The sequence below is a fragment of the Erinaceus europaeus genome, chromosome 3, assembly GCF_950295315.1.
Source record: "Erinaceus europaeus chromosome 3, mEriEur2.1, whole genome shotgun sequence".
Lineage (NCBI taxonomy): Eukaryota > Metazoa > Chordata > Mammalia > Eulipotyphla > Erinaceidae > Erinaceus > Erinaceus europaeus.
In genome coordinates, this window is record NC_080164.1 from 95015077 (window position 1) to 95035458 (window position 20382).

Genomic DNA, 20382 nt, shown 5'->3' on the forward strand with positions numbered 1-20382 from the left:
AAAGTTCTAAATATATCTGTTAAGTTCATCTCCTCAATATGACTTCATTCATTCAAGGCCTCTGTTTCTTTGGGGCTTGTTTGTTTGTTGGTTGGTTTTTACCCCAATGATCTGTCTCTTGTGCATTGTATGTGAATGTCTCCTACTATTATTGTGTTGGTATAGATGTCCTTTCTTGATGTCATTAAGTACCTGTTTTATATCTGTGGATGCACTTATATGAGAAACACATATATTTTGACAGTGGCTGTCTTCCTGTTGGATTGACCCTCTGACCAATATGCAGTATCCATATCTGTCTTTTTTTTTTTTTTTTACCTTATTTGTCTGAAAGTCTATGTTATCTGATAGCACAATAAATGTTCATTCCCTTTTATCCCCACATTATGGGCACTGTAAAGTGTGCACTTAACCATGTGTACCACCACCTGACCCTGAGGAAGGGCTTAAAAAATATTTATAAAATGGAAATATTGACAAGACGATAGGATAAGAAGGGTACATTTCCACACAGTGCCCAGCCCCAGAGTTCCATATCCAATGCCCTCCCTTGATAGCTTCCCTATTCTTTATTCCTCTGGGAGTATGGACCCAGGATCATTGTGGGGTGCAGAAGGTGGGAGGTCTGGCTTCTGGGAGGGCTCTTTTTAAGTGGTCATGTCCCAGGCAAACAAAGGCTTCTTCATCAATAGGAACTGTGATTCCAAACTATTCAGTCTAATGCACTAGACTTTTTAAAAGCAAGCTATGGTGACAAGCCTTAGCACACCAGGTTAAGCGCACATAATATGTGACACAAGGACCCGCACAAAGATTTGATCCCAGGATCCCCACCTACAGTGTGGCCACTTCACAAGCAGTGAAGCAGGTCTGCAGGTATCTATCTTTCTCTTTCCCTCTCTAACTTGCCCTCCCCTCTCAATTTCTCTCTGTTCTATACAATAAAAACAGAGAGAAAAAATAGCCTCCAGGAGTAGTGGAGTCATAGTGCCAGCACCAAGCCCCCTGGATGCAAAAATAAATAATTAAAAATAAATAAATAAAATAAGGAAGAAAAAAATTTTAAAAACTTAAATTAAGCTATATCTCCCTGAACCTAAATACATTTCTCCATCATCATTTTAAATGTACGCATGAATGCTGGTATAGATGTCCCTTAAATTTCATTGCCATTTCCTCTATCTTTGATATTTGGACCATATGGTAATAAATATCATTACACATAGTTTGCAATATTCTCACATCATGCATTACATTCCTAAAAAAGGAATTCTTGGGTAAAATCCTAAGAACATTTTAACAACTTTTGCAATTAGATGAGTTTTTTCCAAGTTATCTTCCAGAAAGGTGTTATCAATGTAATTTTATCTTTTACTGGTGACAGATTTATAGTGATGAGTAAGACAATGGCCCGGTCTATAGATCAAATCCCAGCTTACTGCTTGTGGAAAAGGGTCTATTCCCTTTAATAGTTTATATCTATGCTTTTATAGACACGTGAAAACTAGGCAAAAATTTCATTTATTTCATAAATTTATTGAAAGATTAATTGTGAAAAGAGATAAAACTCAAATGGAGTCCAATACATAGTTAGTACCAAAAAATGTAATTGCTATGCAAAAGACTTTCAAGCCTGAGGCTCCAAAGTCTCAGGTTCAGTCCCCAGCACCACCATAAGCCAGAGCTGAGCAGTGCTCTGGTAGCTCTCTCTGTGTATCTTTCTCTCTGTATCCCTCTTTCACTAAAAATAAATAAAATAGTAAAAAAAAATGTAATTGTTGTTATGTCAGTATATAAGGCCACATATACTTCCCCATACCCTTATTTACATTAGGCATCATTCTTATTATAACCTTAGTGCTAAAATACATCTTAATTATTAATTAGAATTTATTTATTTATCACTTATACTTTATTTTTTTATTTTTATTTAAATAATTTATTTCTTTATTGGGGAATTAATGTTTTACATTCAACAGTAAATACAATAGTTTGTACATGCATAACATTCCCCGGATTCCCATTTAACAATACAACCCCCACTATGTCATTCATCATCTTTCATGGACCTGTATTCTCCCCAACCACCCACCCACCCACCCCAGAGTCTTTTACTTTGGAGTAATACTCCAATTCCATTTCAGGTTCGACTTGTGTTTTCTTTTCTAATCTTGTTTTTCAACTTCGGCCTGAGAGTGAGATCATCCCATATTCATCTTTCTGTTTCTGACTTATTTCACTCAACATGATTTTTTCAAGGTCCATCCAAGATCGGCTGAAAACGGTGAAGTCACAATTTTTTACAGCTGCGTAGTATTCCATTGTGTATATATACCACAACTTGCTCAGCCACTCATCTGTTGTTGGACACCTGGGTTGCTTCCAGGTTTTGGCTATTACAAATTGTACTGCCAAGAACATATGTGTACACAAATCTTTTTGGATGGATGTGTGGGGTTCCTTAGGATATATCCCCAGGAGGGGAATTGCAGGCTCATAGGGTAGGTCCATTTCTAGCCTTCTGAGAGTTCTCCAGACTGTTCTCCACAGAGGTTGGACCAACTGACATTCCCACCAGCAGTGCAGCCGGGTTCCTTTGACCCCACACCCTCTCCAGCATTTGCTGCTGTTACCTTTTCTGATGTATGACATTCTCACAGGAGTGAAGTGATATCTCATTGTTGTCTTGATTTGCATTTCTCTGACAATCAGAGACTTGGAGCATTTTTTCATGTGTTTCTCGGCCATTTGGACCTCTTCTGTGGTGAATATTCTGTCCAAGTCCTCCCCCCATTTTTAGATGGGGTTATTTGTTGTCTTGTTATTGAGTCTGGCAAGCTCTTTATATATGTTTGTTATTAAACTCTTATCTGATGTATGGCATGTAAAGATCTTCTCCCATTCTGTGAGGGGTCTCTTGGTTTGGGTAGTGGTTTCTTTTGCTGTGAAGAAGCTTTTTAATTTGATGTAGTCCCATAGGTTTATACTTGCCTTAGTCTTCCTTGTAATTGGATTCGTTTCATTGAAAATGTCTTTAAAATTTATGCGGAAAAAAGTTCTGCCAATATTTTCCTCTAAGTATCTGATAGTTTGTGGTCTACCATCCAAGTCCTTGATCCACTTGGAATTTACTTTTGTATTTGGTGAAATACAGTGATTCAGTTTCATTCTTCTGCATGTTTCAACCCATTGTTTCCAACACCATTTGTTGAAGAGACTCTGCTTTCCCCATGTAATAGTCTGGGCCCCTTTGTCAAAGATTAGATGTTCATAGGTGTGGGGCCTCATTTCTGGGCTCTCAGTTCTATTCCACTGGTCAGTGTGTCTGTTCATGTTCCAGTACCAAGCAGGTTTGATGACAATGGCCCTATAATACAGTTTGAGATCTGGGAGTGTGATGCCTATGGTTCTGTTCTGTTTTTCTCAAGATTGTTTTGGCAATTCTAGGTATTTTCTAGTTCCAGATAAACATTTGTAGCATTTTTTCTATTCTGCTAAAAAATGTGCTTGGGATCTTGATGGGGATAGCATTAAATTTGTAGATGGCTCTGGGTAATATATTAATTTTGATGATGTTAATTCTTCCATCCCCTGAACATGGAATATCTTTCCACTTCTTTGTGTCTTTTTCAATTTCTTTGAGTAGTGACTCATAATTTTCAGTATACATGTCTTTCACTTCTTTGGCTAGGTTTACTCCTAGATATTTTATTGTTTTTGTTGCTATAGAAAAAGGAACTGATTTCTGGATTTCAATTTCTTCTAACTTAGTGTTTGCATAGAGGAATGCCACTGACTTTTGAAGGTTAATTTTATAGCCTGACACATTACTGTATTGCCTGATGATTTCCAAAAGCTTCTTGCTGGATTCCTTAGGTTTTTCCATGTAGACTATCATGTCATCTGCAAATAAGGAGAGTTTGACTTCTTCTCTTCCAATCTGTATGCCTTTAATTCCTTGCTCCTGCCTGATTGCTATGGCAAGAACTTGCAACACTATGTTGAATAGTAATGGTGATAGTGGGCAGCCCTGTATAGTACCTGATCTGAGGGGAAATGCTTCCAGTTTTTCACCATTGAGTATGATGTTGGCTGTAGGTTTGCTATATACAGACTCCACTATCTTCAGGAATTTTCCATCTATTCCCATTTTTTGTAGTGTTTTGATCATAAAGGGATGCTGTATTTTGTCAAAGGCTTTCTCTGCATCTATTGATATGACCATGTGGTTTTTGGTCTTGCTTTTGTTGATGTGGTGGATCACATTGATTTATTTATGTATATTAAACCAACCTTGCATGCCTGGGATAAACCCCACTTTTCATGATGAACAATCTTTTTGATATACTGCTGTATCCAGTTGGCTAGAATTTTGTTCAATATTTTAGCATCTATGTTCATCAGAGATATTGGTCTGTAGTTTTCTTTTTTGGTTGTGTCCCTGTCTGCTTTTGGTATCAGGGTGATGTTGGCTTTATAGAAGCAGGCAGGTTGTATTCCAGTGTCTTCAATCTTCTAGAATACTTTTAAAAGTAGAGGTATTAGTTCTTCTTTGAAAGTTTTGTAGAATTCATTTGTAAAACCATCTGGTCCAGGACTTTTATTTTTGGGAAGATTTTTGATAACTGTTTCAATTTCATTAGCTGTGATGGGCCTGTTCATGTTATCCACTTCCTCTTTACTTAGTTTTGGAAGTTGGTAGGTATCTAGGAAATCATTCATTTCTTCCAGATTCTCTAGCTTGGTGGCATATAGGTGTTCATAGAAGCCTCGCATGATATGTTGAATTTCTGCAATGTCTGTTGTGATATCTCCTCTTTCATTTACTATCCGATTTATTTGGGTCTTCTCCCTTTTTTGTTTTGTGAGTCTGGCTAAAGGTTTGTCGATTTTGTTTACTCTTTCAAAGAACCAACATTTACTTTCATTGATCTTTTGTATGGTTTTCCTATTCTCACTGTTATTTATTTATTTATTTATTTTTAAATTTTTTATTTAAGAAAGGATTAGTGAACAAAAGCATAAGGTAGGAGGGGTCCAACTCCACACAATTCCCACCACCCAATCCTCATAACGCACCCCCTCCCATGGTAGCCTTCCCATTCTCTATCCCTCTGGGAGCATGGACCCAGGGTCGTTGAGGGTTGCAGAAGGTAGCAGGTCTGGCTTCTGTAATTGCTTCCCCGCTGAACATGGGCGTTGACTGGTCGGTCCATACCCCCAGTCTGCCTCTCTCTTTCCCTAGTAGGGTGTGTCTCTGGGGAAGCGGAGCTCCAGGACACATTGGTGGGGTCTTCAATCCAGGGAAGCCTGGCCAGCATCCTGGTGGCATCTGGAACCTGGTGATTGAAAAGAGAGTTAACATATGAAGCCAAACAATTTGTTGAGCAATCATGGATCCCAAGCTTGGAATAGTGGAGAGGGAGTGTTAGGGAGGTACTCACTGCAAACTCTAGTGTAATCCTGCTTTCAGGTATATATTTTGCAGTAGTTTATGGATACATGTGCACATAAGCTCTCTCTCACAGAACCTGGTGTATATCTAGGTTATGGGACTTTGTTAGAAAGTGAACTACCTGAGATGAAATTAGAGTGTACTATTAAAGGAAAGGTCTCACCCGAGTAATGAAGCTGAAGGGTTGTCATTCCACACGTGAAGTCTCTGGATACATTCTGAGGTGAAGCATGTTGAGATGGCAATCGTTGCTTTGGTTAGGTTGTGATCAGCGGATGTAATATTATTTGGTTTGGATTGGGAGATGCATACGGGAAAGTGGGCCCTATCCAAGGGTTCCAGGACTGGGGGAAGTAGGGGCTCTATAGTGAAGATGTGAGGTTCCTGCTGTCTTAGGCTTCAAAAAGACAATCAATAGTTAATATTATCATCACATTATTTGTTAATTGGGTTAACTTTGAAAAGTCCCTTTGTTATGGTTTGCTGTACAGTACCCAGTATCTTGTATATAGCTGTGCTATTGGAAGCTTCTAATCTACTTGGTCTAGGCTTTTGAGAGAGTCCGCATATCAAATACATAGCCTATATATTAAAAAGATTCAGTTTGTCTTTTGAGAAACTTTGAGACATACAATTGATTTCCCCCTCTCATATTAATTAACTACTGATTTATATGTCTACATTTTGCTAGGAGTGTACATAAACACCATTCCCACCACCAAAGGACTGTGACCCATCCCTCCTGCCCACTCCCACCCCCCACTGGCCCAGGAAGCTACATGTCTACCCCTCACCACTGGGTTTTTACTTTGGTGCCCTACTTACAATTTGATCAGGTCCTGCTTTTAGTTTCCCTTTCAGATCTTCTAAGTCAGCTTCTGTTGATGAGTGGGATCATCCCATACTCATCTTTATTGTTTTTGCGGTGGTCTGGTGTCGGGCTGCACCGCGGAGAAGAGAGTGGACGTCCAGAGCAAAGGGGTACACAGATCTTTATTATAGGATGGGGGGGAGGTTTGGTTCAGACCACGTGGAGCCAGCCAGCAATGGCCGACCACAGGGGGAGAGCAGGGAGCGAGAACTCAGAGAGGGAGAGAGCCCATAGAGAGAGAGGGGAGGGGTGAGGGGGCTTTTTATTGGGCGACAACCAGGCGTGACGTGTAGGGCCAGAACTGGTTGAAAGGGGGCACTCTAGGATTTAGCAGGGCATAGAAAAACCAGGGGGCAGAGCCAGGATTGGTTGAGAGGGGGCACTCTAGGATTTAGCGGGGCATAGAAAAACCTGGGGGGCGGAGACTGCATCAGAATAACTCCTCTGCAACACTTTTATCTTTCAGACTTAGTTCACTTAATATAATTCCTTCTAGCTCTGTCCAAGATGGGTCAGAGAAGGTGGGTTCACTGTTCTTGATAGCTGCATAGTATTCCATTGTGTATATATACCACAGCTTTCTCAGCCACTCATCTGGTATTGGGCACCTGGGTTGCTTCCAGGTTTTAGCTATTATGAATTGTGCTGCTATGAACATAGGAGTACACACCTCTTTTTGGTTAGGTGTTATGGAGCCCTTGGGTTATAACCCCAGGAGAGGAATTACTGGATCATAAAGAAGGTCCATGTCTAGCCTTGAGAGTTTTCCAGACTGCTCTCCACAGAGGCTGTACCAATTTACATTCCCACCAGCAATGTAAAAGGGTTCCTCTGTCCCCACATCCTCTCCAGCATTTGTTGCTGCTGTCCTTTTTGATGTATGCCATTCTTACAGGAGTGAGGTGGTATCTTAGTGTTGTCTTAATTTGCATTTCTCTGACAATCAGTGACCTAGAGCAGTTTTTCATATGTTTGTTAGCCTTTTGGATCTCCTCTGTGGTGAATGTTTTGTTCATTTCCTCTGCCCATTTTTGGATGGGGTCATTTGCTTTTTTGCGGCTAAGTTTGCTGAGCTCTTTATATATTTTGGTGATTAGTTTCTTGTCTGATGTCTGGCATGTGAAGATCTTCTCCCATTGTGAGGGGTCTCTCTGTTTGTTTAATAGTTTCTTTGGATGTGCAGAAGCTTTTCAATTTGATGTAGTCCCATTGGTTTGTTTCTGCTTTGGTCTTCCTTGCAATTGGGTTTGATTCATCAAAGATGTCCTTGATGTGTATGTGGGAAAGTGTTTTACCAATGTTTTCCTCTAAGTATTTGATTGTTTCTGGTCTGACATCTAGGTCTTTGATCCTTTTGGAGTTGATTTTTGTTTCTGGTGAGAAAAAGTGGTTCAATTTCATTCTTCTGCATGTTTCAACCCAGTTTTCCCAGCACCATTTATTGAAGAGAGCCTCCTTTTTCCATTTAATCCTTTGGGCCCCCTTATCAAAGATTAGATGCCCATAGGTGTTGGGATTTACTTCTGGGCTTTCAATTCTGTTCCACTGGTCTGTGTGCCTATTTTTGTTCCAGTACCATGCTGTTTTGATGATGATGGCTTTATAATATAGTTTAAGGTCTGGGAGTGTGATGCCTCCATTTCTGTTTCTTTTCCTTAAGATAGTTTTGGCAATTCTAGGTGTTTTCAGGGTCCAGATAAATGATTGTAGTGTTTGTTCTATTCTCTTAAAGAAGCCTGGTGGAACTTTGATGGGTATTGCATTAAATTTGTATATGGCTCTGGGGAGAATATTCATTTTGATGATATTTATTCTTCCAATCCATGAGCATGGGATATCTTTCCATTTCTTGGTATCAGTTTCTATCTCCTTGAGTAGCGACTCATAGTTTTCAGTATACAAGTATTTCACTTCTTTGGTCAACTTTATTCCTAGGTATTTGATTGATTTTGCCGAAACAGTAAATGGGAGTGATTTCTGGATGTCTTCTTCTTCAGATTTAGTGTTTGCATAAAGAAATGCCACTGATTTTTGTACATTGATTTTGTAGCCTGATACCTTGCTATATTGCCTAACAACTTCCAGTAATTTTCTACTGGATTCTTTAGGTCTTTCTATGTATACTATCATATCATCTGCAAATAGTGAGAGCTTGACTTCTTCCCTTCCAATCTGTATTCCTTTGATTTCTTTCTCTTGCCTGATTGCTATGGCAAGAACTTCCAATACTATGTTGAAGAGTAATGGTGACAGTGGACAGCCCTGTCTAGTCCCCGATCTGAGGGGGAATGCTTTCAGTTTCTGTCCATTGAGTATGATGTTGGCTGTAGGTTTGCTATATATAGACTCCACTATCTTGAGTAATTTCCCATCTATTCCCATTTTTTGTACAGTTTTGAGCATGAATGGATGTTGGATTTTGTCAAAGGCTTTCTCTGCATCTATTGAGATAATCATGTGGTTTTTGGCTTTGCTTTTATTGATGTGATGAATGACATTGATTGATTTATGGATGTTGAACCAGCCTTGCATTCCTGGGATGAATCCCACTTGGTCATGATGAACAATCTTTTTTATGTGTTGATGTATCCGGTTGGCCAAGATCTTGTTTAATATTTTGGCATCTATGTTCATCAGAGATATTGGTCTGTAGTTTTCCTTTTTTGTTCTGTCCCTATCAGCTTTTGGTATCAGGGTGATGTTGGCTTCATAAAAGGTGGAAGGGAGTATTCCTGTTTCTTCAATCTTATGGAATAGCTTAAGAAGTATGGGTATTAACTGCTTTTTGAAAGTTTTGTAGAATTCGTTTGTGAAGCCATCTGGTCCAGGACTTTTGTTGTTGGGGAGATTCTTAATAACGTTTTCAATTTCTTTGTCTGTGATTGGTGCATTTAGATTTTGTAGTTCTTCTTGGTTCAGTTTTGGAAGTGCATAGGTTTCTAGGAATTGTTCCATTTCTTCCAGATTCTCTAGCTTGGTGGCATATAGTTCTTTATCGTTACCAGTTAGCCAAACAATTTCTCCAGTCCATGAAAAAATAGTAACCAAATCCCAGTGAAGAAAGAGAAAAGAAAGAGAGGATAGCAAGAATAGACAGTTATGCAAATCTACTATCCAGTGTATATTCTAGGGGTAACAAGATTGTAAAGGGAACTAGAGCAGAGATACACACATAGAGACTCCACTCTGGGTCAGATTTCTTCCCCAAAGTAATTCACAAATTCAGAAAAGCAAAGAAGAAAGAAGTGTATGACAAGATTAAAAAAAAGAGAGAGATAGAGAGAGACAAGAGAGAGAAAAGGGAGAAGATAAGAAGAAGAGTTGTAAGTAAAGAGCAGTGTGAGGAACTTCCCAAATGTGTATCAGTGAATTAAGAAAAAAAAAAAAAAAACACCCTGTTTGGTGGCACGGGGTATCCTGCTAGTAACTGGTCCCAGGCACTGCTTATGGGGGGGGGGGGCATCGGGAAGGATGTATGCTTGAAAATTAAAAGGAAGAAAAAAGAATTTTTTCCCCTACTCTAATTCTTAACCCAAATTAAGTTATAGACCCCTCCTTGTTGTCACCGCTATGGCCCCTTATTGGCTGGCCTGCTAAAGGCAGAAAATCCTATTGTTTACAAGAGATGTGTCCGGATCTCAAAGGCTAGCCGCTTCTCAGTCCGCCATCTTCCGGGAAACCCCCCGCTCCAGGCTGTTTTAAAGGATTTCTCAAAAATGAAAACTAGCTCCAAGTCCTTTGATCCAATGAGAGCTATACTCAAGAAGTCTTTGGATCCGCCCTCAGGGTCACGGTGGACCCTGGAGACTCCCAAGAGGAAGCCCCCGAGCTAAAGTGCTCTCTCCGGGTCCACTGCCCACCGCGCTCTGCAACAGGCAGAGGAGCCGCCTTCCTGGGCTGGTGGAGGACAATGCCTGGCGCACTCGCCTTGCCCGGCGACGCCTGGGAATTCTGGAGCCCCGCTAGTCCGTGTCACCTTTACTCTAATTCTTAACCCAAATTAAATTGTAATCACTTCTTTGGTGTCACCCCTTATTGACTGGCCTGCTAAAGGCAGAAAATCCTACCGTTGCCGACGATGCGATCAGTGCACTCGCTGTTAGCGACTTCTCAGGACGCCATCTTCCTAACTCCCCCTCTCACTGTTATTTATTTCTGCCCTACCTTTAGTGATTTCTGTCCTTCTGGTTGCTTTAGGATTCCTTTGTTGTTCTTCTTCTAGGTCTTTAAGATGTGCAATCAGGCTGTTTATTTGTGCCTTTTCTTGTTTCCTAATGTGTGCTTGTATAGCTATGAACTTCCCTCTTAGGACTGCTTTAGCTGTGTCCCAAATATTTTGATAGCTTGTGTCTTCATTTTCATTGAAGTCTTGAAACATTTTGATTTCTTCCTTGATTTCCTCTTTGACCCAGAAGTTGTTAAGAAGTGTACTGTTGAGCTTCCACATTTTGGGACTGTTACTAATCTTTTGTTGATTGTTAAGTGTTAGTTTAATTCCACTGTGGTCTGAGAAGATGCTTGGGATGATTTCAGTGCTCTTGAATTGGCTGACGCTGTCTTTGTGGCCTAATATATGGTCTATCCTTGAGAATGATCCATGTGGATTTGAGTAAAATGTGTATTCCAGTTTCTTAGGATGAATGACTCTGAAAATGTCCAATAGTTCTAGTTTATCTATCTCTTCATTTAGCTCCCTTATGTCTTTACTGATTTTCTTCCTGGATGATCTGTCAAGTTGAGATAGTGGGGTGTTGAAGTCCCCTACTATGATTGTGTTACTGTTAATATATTGCTGTAGCTCTTTCTGTAGAAGTTTGATGTATTTAGATGGCTTCTCATTGGGTGCATAGATATTAATAATTGTTAAGTCCTCTTGATTGACTGATCCTCTGAGCATTAAGTAGTGTCCATACCTATCTTTTTTAATCTTATCTATTTTAAAGTCTATCATGTCAGATATGAGAATAGTTGTTCCTGCCCTTTTTTGTGGGCCATTGGCTTGTATGATAGTTTTCCATCCTTTCACTTTAAATCTGTGTTTGTCTTGTTGAGTTAGGTGAGTTTCCTGTAGACAACATATTGTTGGGTTGTGTTTTCTGATCCATCTTCCTACTCTGTGTCTTTTAATAGGTCAATTCAGGCCATTGACATTTATTGATATCAAAGATTGAAGATATTTTAACGCCATTCTTGTAGAGTTTTAGAGTGTTTTGATATATGTCCTATTTGTGGTGGTCTGGTTATTTATAGGAGACCTTTTAGAACTTCTTTCAGGGCAGGCTTGGTGATGGTTGCTTCCTTCAACTGTTGCTTGTCTGAGAAGGTTTTGATGCTTCCATCTAGTCTGAATGACAGTCTAGCAGGATATAGTATTCTTGGCTGAAAGCCTTTCTCATTGAGTACTCGATAGATATCTTGCCATTCTCTTCTGGCCTGTAGTGTTTGTATGGAGAAGTCTGCTGCTAATCTTATGGGGTTTCCTTTGTAGGTGACTCTTTGTTTTTCTCTTGCAGCCTTGAGGATCCTTTCTTTATCCTTATTCCTTTCCAATCTAAGTATGACATGTCTTGGTGTCTTTAGGTCTGGGTTAATTCTGTTAGGGACCCTCTGGGCTTCTTGAATCTTTATGTCTTTGGTGTTGTCTAGACTAGAGAAATTTTCAGCTATTATGGCCTGGAGAATGCTTTCTTCCTCCCCTTCTCTTTCTTCCTCTGGTAAGCCAATAATGCGTATATTGTTTCTTTTGATGTCATCCCATAGGACTCTGTTGTTGTTTTCAGCATCTCTTAATCTCTTTTTGAGATCTCTTACTTCTTTTTTAGTTGTCTCTAATTCATCCTCAATCTTGCTAATTCTGTCTTCAGCCTCATAGATTCTATTCTCTCTGCCCTCTACTGCTTTCTGGAGTTCATCTATTTTGTTGCCCTGCTCTGATACTGTTTTAGCTTGTTCAGTTAGTTGCCTTCTTAGCTCAGCAATTTCAGCTTTCAGCTCTCTAATAACCATGAGATAATTAGAATTTTCTTCCATATTCTCATTTGTTGTTCCTGCATTTCTGATTACAATTTTTTCAAATTCTTTACTCACTCCTGTTATTATTTCCTTAGCTAATGTTTGGATGTTGAACTCTTTTTTTTTTTATGCTTCACCCTCTGGAGGACTTTTAGCTGGACTCTTGTCCTGATTCGAGTCTCCAATATTTTTTCTTGTTGTTTTAACCCTTTTTTATATTATGTTATGAGTTCCTTTTATCAGTATTTTTCAAATTATTGATCACTATTGCCTGGATTGACTTGTGTCTAAGTAAGTTAATTAAAAGGTTCACAGTGGTGGAAGTTAACAGTTTTTTCAATCCCTGAGTTGGAGCTCAGTGGTGTAAAAACCTCTTTTTTTTTTCTTCCCTGTAGGCTATGGGAGCCTGAGGGCTTTTAAACTATCAATAGGCTTCTTAGCTTAATCACTGACTCCTGACCAAGAGATAAAGCAGGGTGTGGCAGAGATAATCCAGTGGTTATGCAAAGAGACTTTCACAGCCCCTCAGCTATGCCACCGAGGTATAGGTCTTCTCCTAAATTTCCCGGTTAGATCTCTGTCCCCTGGTGTCCCTCCCTGTTGCTGCTCCAGATTCTGAGGGTAGTAGCAATGGAGACTCAGAGTTCGACTTGGTGAGTCTCTGGGGAGTCCTTTCCTCCTTTCAGCTGTCCCCTTGTTGTGGAGCAGACTGGAGGTGGTGTCTCCACTGATAAACTGTTGAATGTTAGCAGTCACTTAATCTCTCCTTAGACCCCTCTCTCCTCTCTGTCACCAGCCATGCGTGTTTGTACTCACGGGTGATTTACTGGGTTCCTGTGGTCATTCTAGTCCTGTCTTGTTTCGGTCCGGGTGGTCTCCTTTTGTATTCCTTGTTGATCCGGGAGAGGAGATGAGAGGAGAGAAAGCGATCTGCTGCTCGTAGCTCCGCCTCCGGAAGTCAAATCCTAGAATTTATTTGATCACTTGCTATTTATGTAACATCATTTCCTAGGGTACTTCATTTTTTTTCTACTGAGGTTGTCACTTCCTTGGTATGTTATACTAGTATTCTTTCAAATATTAAGGAGATGAATTCTTTATCTGTGAAATGCATTACATGTGCTTTTCCAGTTATGTCTATGGGTTTATTTGCACAACTAAGTTATTGTTTTATGTTGCCAGTGACCTTGAGATGTATAGCAGTAGTAAAACACAAGCATAGGGTACTGAGTTCAATCCACAGTATTTCATGTGCCAAAGATGTGCTCTTATCCCCCTTTCTTTTATTTTTTTCTCTTGCTCATATTAATAATTTATTTTTGTATTAGAAAAATCCATCCATATCTTTTCTTAAGCTTTGTCTTGGGGAATATGCTTAAACAGTTCTCCATTACCAAGTATGATATATTTATTCTTTTATTCTAGTTCTCTCAAACTTGTTATTTATGTTAGAAATTTCAGTCCATCTGGAATTTATTTTGGTTTTAGTAAGGATCTAGATTTTTTTCACATGTTAATTTAATTGATTGTTTTTTCTACTCAAAATTTCCATTCTTTGTGGAGGTTTTTTTTTTTTCCTTCTTCTACAGATAAACTAAGAAAGAACAAAGTTAACAGGAATTAAAAATTAGTCAGGCTAATTACACCCAGAACACTACTTTATGGAATAGTCTAATTCTGGATTCTAACTTGACTTTTCTAAACTTGTTTAATACTATTAATAAGCTTTATTGCTAGTGTTTTTGTGATTATCACTTTTTTTCCCACCTCTGTCAAACCTGGCCTTAATTCAGAGGTTGCTACCTGACTATTACAACAAATTAGAAACATTTGCTTTGCAGACCTTGTGTATTAATAGACTGAATAGAAATTAGTCTTTTGGGGTCAAGTGTTAGCTCAGTCAGTAGAGCACACACACTACTATGTACAAATCTCCAGGTTCAAGTTCCTGGTTCCCCACTAGCAGGGTGGGGAGGGAAGAATTTCACAATTGGTGAAACAGTGCTTCAGGTGCCCAATCTCTCCTTCCTTCACAACTTCTCTCTATAGTTATCAGAGAAAAAGTAAAGAAAGAAAGAAGGAAGAAAGTAAGAGAAAGAGGAAGAAAGAGAAAGGGAGAAGGGAGAAGAGGAAGAGAAGGAGAAGCAGGAGGCAGAAGGAGGAGGAGGAAGAGCTGAAGAAAAACTGGCCACCAGGAGGTGTGGATTATTGATGCTGAGCCCCAGCAATGACACTGGTGGTAATTTTTAAAAAAGGAGGAGAAAGGAAAAAGAAGAAGAAATGTAGTCTCTCTGGAGAAATATAAAGACATAAATTTCTATCTCTATGCAAGGCTACCCTGTAGACACTTCTTTCAAGGAGATATTTTGAACAATTACATTTTAGCAGTATAAAATGAGCATTCTTTTAAAAAAATTATTGGAAGGGCTAATGATTTACAGTATATAATAAATACAGTTGTTGGTACATGTGTAAAATTTCTCAGTTTTTTAAAGTTATTTAACCCCTCACCGAGTCCTCCTCCATCATTTTGCACCAGGACTTGAAAGCATCTCCTTATCCCCAGAGTCCTCTACTTTGGTACAATACTCCAAACCCAGTATTAGTTCTACTTTGTGTTTCCCCTTCTGTTCTGATTTCTCAACTTCTGTCCATTCGTGAAATCACCCCATACTATCATCCTTCTCTTTCTGGATTATCTCACTTACAAAGATTCCTTCAAGCTCCATCTAAGATAAGGTGAAGAAGTTAAAGTCATTATTCTTAATAGCTGAGTAGTATTCCACTGTGTATATAGAACATAACTTTCTAAACCACTCATCTGTTGTTGGATACCTAGGTTGCTTTCAGGTCTTGGCTATTACAAATTATGTTGCTATGAACATAATTATATCCAGATCTTTTGGGATGAGTGTATTTATTTCCCAGGAGAGGAATTGCTGGGCCATAGGGTAGATCCACTTCTAGCCTTCTGAAATTTCTCCAAAGTGCTCTCCACAGAAGTTCCCACCAGCAGTGCAGGAGGGTTTTTTTTTTTTTTTGTCCCCACAGCCTCTTCTGCATTTGTTGTTGCTGTATGTATATTTGATGTATGACATTCTCACAGTGATGAAGTGGTATCACGTTGTTGTCAATATTTGTGTTTCTCTGATAATGACTTGGAGCATTTTTTTCACATTTGTTGGCCTTTTGGATCTCTTCTTTGGTGAATATTCTGTTCACATCCTTTCCCTCTATTTATATGGGGTCATTTTTTGTTATTGTTGATTTTGGTAAGCTCTTTATACATTTTGGTTATTAACCTCTTGTCCTGCCTCGTAAAGATCTTCTTCCATTCTGTAAGGAGTCTCTGTGTTTGGGTGGTGGTTTCTTTTGCTGTGCAGAAACTTTTCATTCTCTATTTTCCCTTCTTTATTTCTTACATTTCACCTGAGAGTAAAATCACCTGGATTCCATCCAGCTCATTCTTTCTTATCTCATCATTATATTTTTTAAATGTTTTCAAATATTTTTTTAAGAAGAGAGAACCAGAGCATCACTCTGGCACACGCGACTATCCATGGGTGAACTCAGGATCTCATGATTTTAAATCCAGATCTGAAGTTACTACACCACTTTCCAGGCTACATGACTTCACACTTTTGACAGCTATGTTGTATTCTAGTGCAAGGGATTGTTTTGTTACTCTCGTTTAGAGAATGTGTTCTTATCTCATTTCTCCAATTTTTCTAACTCTTGAGTCTCTCTTTGGGTGTAATATCTTATTCTAGCCCCTACTTTCACCTTTCTGTTTTCACCTGTTCTTATGTAGAAGTGTTCTCACAATTTTCAGGTTAGCATTGTTTATTTATAGTCCCTGTTTTTAAGGAAGATCCATACATTTATGAATTATATGAGTACCACTTGGATAAGTATTTAACACATGGTATCTTTTGGGTGAGGAACTGACATATCTATTTACATAAAAAATGCTCATGAAGTCTGCAAGTTAACTTATGTCCATCATCCTAAATCCCTGTGTTTACATATATTGTCCCCTTTTCTGAAAATATCTGAAAATAACCTTTTCCTGTATTTCTGTTCCTAGATGTTAACCATCTTTTATGTCTTGCACTCTCCTCTAAACTGTTACATTCTGTTACTTGGTTTTCCTTTAAAACTTCAACTCTTACTGCCCTTAAACTGTATACGTAACAACTTCAAAGTACATATTTTTTTAACTAATTACATGGCTATGAAGTCTTGTTTCTTAAATTAGATTATAATTCCCCTGAGGAAAGAGACAATAAGATTCTCTAATATCCTCAAAGTCAAACATGTGCAACCTAAGTGCTTCTTACATGTTGTCAAGTGACTGGCTAGAAATTCTATTCAATTTGTCTTTTCTGAGTAAAATTAAGGAAGTGGTATTCCCAATATCCTTGTTTTGTCCATGTTGTTTTCGTTCATAAAACTCAAATTTTTCTCCACCTTCCTCTCACCCTCCTCCGACTCTTACACATGGCTGTTTCTGACAAATATCTGGAAATAGTAGAAATATTTACTGAGAATATTTACCAGTCATATTTTAATATGAGGTCTTAAACCCATTGTTCTGTAAGCTTAACAATTAGTCTTACAACTCAGAAAAAGATAATTTCTTTTATCTTCAGTTATGTTGATAAGAAAATGAAAACATGGAACTTTTAAGTGGCTTTGCAATGTGTGTACTTCTTCTTCTAGCATTTGCCCTTCTTCCGTAGCCAGTCAACAGCGTCAGGTTGAAAGCTGTCAGGAGCTGCTTGTTGCTGGCTTTGAAAGTGACTGGGATCCATGTGGATTCAGTCGGCTAGGAAGGATCGTCAGTTTCCCCAATGAATGGGTACTCATGGGATGCACCACGAGAAGGTCGATCCAATGCATCCCAATGTGTGTACTTAATAACTAGCACAGGTGAAATAGAAAGGCAGTTCATTTAGCCTAGAGTCACTGGCCTCCTGAATAAAACCTGATCTTGTCCCACTCAGCTTCACTGCTCTTCATGTACTATAATGCCAAAATGCAGTTAAAATCCATCCCTCTTAAAAATGTATATAAACTATAGATTAGTGATGTCTCATATAATATGATTAAACATTCCTCTGTAGTGTTTCATTATAAGATAATTCTAAAATTTGAAGCTATGATATGTCTTAGTCCCAGGTCCTTTAGTCCCTTAGTCCCAGGTCTCTTAGTCCCAGGTCTTTCTCACTAGAAGGCAGATTTCCCATTAATTGATTTGCTCTTTAAATTAAAAATCACTTTAATTGTTCTCTGTCAGAAGTATTTCAGTTCCTTTTTAATCAATTGAATATGAGGATTGTGTCTGAGCTTACTTAGGGGGATGTAATGGTAAGGGTTCTATGGCCACTTGCAAAACACAATTAAGCCCTGGGATTGTGGCCAAGAGCTCTGGCAGGCAGAGACTTGAAACCAGGGGAGAGATTATACTGAAACTATATTAGTAACATCTAATTGCTGTTTTAACTTCTTCCTTCCAACCATACTGGTTGTCCTGGCAGGGACTTGATGCCTCAAGCATCAAGCAGGAGCCAAAATGAATTTATCATAGATTATATGTGTTAAAGTTTAAATTAGTCTGAGGCCTAGTAGCCATGAGAAAGTATTTCCTTTATAACTCTGATATTGTTCCAGATGCTCTAGCTGCTTGTAGTTTATATAAGACTGTTGACTCAGTCCTGCCTCAAGCACAGAGAAATGACAGGTGACCCACCTTGGGAATTCCATTTCCTAGTGCATAGATGGAGGTTCCAGAGATGGAGACTTTAGAAATTAGTGTTTCATTGAAAGAGAAATGGTCTTTTAAGTTCTTTTTGGTGGTAAAAGAAGTTGGAATAACAGAATATAAAGTGCAATATTTTTTTTTTCAGGAAGAAGTCCTTTTCCCCAAGTACCTTATCTACTTTCCACTTTTACCGCCAATTCACCTTTAGTTGTAGCAGAATGTACTGTTAACATTGGACTTTTTAAAGATATCAGATTGTCTTAACATGGGGAGTAGTCCAGCTCTAAGATGTCAGTGTGAATGAGCAGGAATGTCTGTGCCTTACAAGAGACTGTACAGGCAGAGGTAAACTTTATGTTCAAAAGCTATAACTTTTATTCCAAATAGAAAGTATTAGCATATAACATCTTTGGATTTAGTTGCCATTCTCACATGTGTATTCTTTAGTCTCTTAGTTGTTTTGCTTTGTATTTTCCTAATAATAACAAATGGTAAGTGTCATTTCAAATGCCTTTTGATCATATGCCATCTTAGGAAAAGTGTCTAGCTAGATCCTGTGAACACTTTTTTTTTTTTTTTTTTTAAATTTCGACCAGGGTTATGGTTGGAGCTCAATGCCAGCACTATAAATCCACCACTCTCAGCAGGCATCATTATTATCATTATTTTCCTTCTATTTTATTTGATAGGACAGAGAGAACTTGAGGGGGGATAAAAGGGGAAAGAGATAGAGAGACACCTGCAGACTTGCTTCACCACTCCTGAAGTGTCTCCCCGCAGGTGGGGAGCAGGGACTTAATTTGGGAGCTTGTACATGGTAACTTGTGCACTCAACCAGGTGCACCACCTCCCATTCCCCACACCTTGTGTTCTCTTTAATTCAAGCTCCTTATTTGTGGTTGAGCTGCCTTGTTCTTTACAATTCTAGATATGAACACCTTCTTAGATATCGTATGTTCAAATATATTCTCTCATTTAATAGGAGGTCTTGTCATTTTGATCATAACTCATTCATCTTGTACAGAAGTGTTTCAGTTTATGTTCCCTTTGCTTATTTTATGTTGTTTCTCTTGCACTTGGAACTCAATTCCCAGAATATTCTCTAAAACTGACGTTAAGGAGCATGTTTTCTTTTATGTGACTTTTTTTTGGGGGGGGTTCAGGTTTTATACTCAATTTCTTAATCCCTTGGATTAGTTTTTGTCAATGGTGTCAATAATTGTCTAGTTTCACTCTTTATCATATAGTTGTCCAGTTTTCCCAACACTTTTTACTAAAGATCTTTTCTTGTTCCACTTTATGTTCATGGTGTCTATGTCTTCAAATCAGTTTATTTTTCTATGTGCCAATATTTCTCTAGGCTCTCAATTCTGTTCCACTATTCAGAATAGCTTTTTATTCTAGTAGCATGTTTGGATTGCAATTCTTTTGTTGTATCATTTGAAGTTGGGGAGCATGATACTTCATTATGTTTTTGTCAGTTTTGAGCTACTTAAGTCTTTTGTCCCTGTAAGTAAATAAAATTTATGATTTTCTTTCCACATCTAAGAATGGGCTGCTGATGGGACTTTCATGGAGATTACATTGAAGTTTCTTTTCCTTTTAAGTAGTACAGCCATTTCAACAATGGTCATGAGCAAACACTGTACCCTTTTCTGTTTCCTCTTCTTCCTTCAATCCCACATGACTATTTGTATGTATACTACAGTAATTCTTTCTCTCTCTCTTTCTCTCTCTCTTTGCCTGTATTCTTGCTCTATACGATTGTGTTTTTTACTTTATCTCTAGCCTCCAGACCTCTGTCCACCATTCACTAGCTGCTTAATGAATATTTGCTGAGTGAACAGGAGAAGAAGCTCTTGAGGATGAGAATCAAGCCAAATACCTCTTAGGCATTTTTTTTAAAAAATTAAGCAACATGTCAAAGAATAAACTGACATTAATGGATTCAGGAAAATAACCGTACCAAAAATCTTTCTGAAATATATGATGTATATTTTTGCTTTCTTATATATAGGCCACTGAAAACAGTTTGACATTTTCTTGAAGTTTCAGGGGTATTAATATGAATATCAACTATTGTTTGCTTCTGTGACAGAGGGTATAGGTTGGTCTGACATTTGCAGGAAGGAGAGGAAACACAGAAGCAAAGGCAGTCAGTCCCTCAGAGTTCCCTGAAGTCATTTATGCCACATGCCTCAGAGCAAGCAACACAGATATTCCAACATAGCTAAACAATTCTCTTAAGAAAGAGACACTGATCCATGAGTGCTATGTCAC